The 1,667-nt window shown below is 39.3% G+C and overlaps 1 protein-coding gene across 2 annotated transcripts in view; it reads left to right on the forward strand.

Annotated features, from left to right (window-relative positions):
• Nucleotides 1–1,667, forward strand: part of rwdd3 (RWD domain containing 3) — a 44,465-nt gene that overhangs the window by 37,185 nt on the left and 5,613 nt on the right. The gene's annotated exons all lie outside the window — the stretch shown is intronic.

Genomic DNA, 1,667 nt, shown 5'->3' on the forward strand with positions numbered 1-1,667 from the left:
CACTTCAATTTGTTTTTCAGATGCTATAAAATTGAAGAAGACACCCCAAAATTAATGAAAGAGATTTGGACTTGCCAAAGGGCGTTGTGTGGAATCAATCCTGTTATTTTGGTAATTAATATTGGGTAGCTTAAAAAGAACATTGATACAGGAAGACGGGTCAATTTGACATGAGGACAACATGATGGTTAAAGGTCCAATGGCATGAAAATTTCACTTTATGAGGAATTTTAACATTAATATTAGTTCCCCCAGCCTGTCTATGGTCCCCCAGTGGCTAGAAATGGTGATGAGTGTAAACCGAGTCCTGGGTATCTTGCTGGGCCGATCAGAAACCTTGCCCTTTATGACCTCTCTGCTTTGCCCGCCCAGAGAATTTGACCCACCCACGAGAGAGAGACATCATGGCTTTCAAACGAGCAAAATGGCAGTTAGTCAAGGCCACACCCTTACCCTCCACCTTTCCCCCCCTCTCCTCCTCAAAAGCTACAGACTGTAGACTAAGGTAAAGCTCATTGTGGGACTGGCTTTAGTTTCTGTAATTCTGCACCAAGGCTTAATTTCAAGAAAGAGTATTCCAGTGGTCCAGTATTAGGGGACCACTAAGGTCTATATAAAAGAGACTTCAGATACAGTATTAGGGGACCACTAAGTCTATATAAAAGAGACTTCAGATACAGTATTAGGGGACCACAAGGTCTATATAAAAGAGACTTCAGATACAGTAAGGGGACCACTAAGGTTATATAAAGAAACTTCAGATACAGATTAGGGGACCACTAAGGTTATATAAAAGAGATTCAGATACAGTATTAGGGGACCACTAGGTCTATATAAAGAGACTTCGAATACAGTATTAGGGACACTAAGTCTATATAAAAGAGACTTCAGATACGTAATAGGGGCCACTAAGGTATATATAAAGAGACTTCAGATCAGTATTAGGGGACCACTAAGGTTATATAAAAGAGACTCAGATACAGTATTAGGGGACCACTAAGGTCTATATAAAGAGACTTCAGATACAGTATTAGGGGTCACTAAGGTCTATATAAAAGAGACTTCAGATACAGATTAGGGGACCACTAAGGTCTATATAAAAGAGACTTCAGTACAGTATTAGGGGACCACTAAGGTCTATATAAAAGAGACTTCAGATACAGTATTAGGGGACCACTAAGGTCTATATAAAAGAGACTTCAGATCCGTATTAGGGGACCACTAAGGTCTATATAAAAGAGACTTCAGATACAGTATTAGGGGACCATACAGACTAAGGTCTGTATGAAAGCATCCAAAGAGCACCATGTTAAAATATTGAATATCTGCCGATAGTGAGTCCCAATCAGACGTTGTATTTTCCTAGACAATAGAGCTGCACCTCGTTTTTTGTTTACAAAAGTTAAGTAAAAGATGTCTTCAGCTTAATACATTTAACTTTTTGTAAAACCTGCGTGTAAAATTAACTTAACAAATCCACTTTGATGATATTGGATGTTGGGACTATTTTCACTTTCTAGTTTAAAATACTTCCACACTGCTGACATTTTAGCCAAGGTACCGAGTAATGCCAAGTTACTTGCAAGTTTACATGCTGCCGCAAATTGTGCTCAACTGACTTAAATGATAGGAGGAAAGTGATTTTTGACTATGGGGGGGGGGGGGGG

This window comes from Etheostoma spectabile, chromosome 6 (genome assembly GCF_008692095.1).
Source record: "Etheostoma spectabile isolate EspeVRDwgs_2016 chromosome 6, UIUC_Espe_1.0, whole genome shotgun sequence".
NCBI lineage: Eukaryota > Metazoa > Chordata > Actinopteri > Perciformes > Percidae > Etheostoma > Etheostoma spectabile.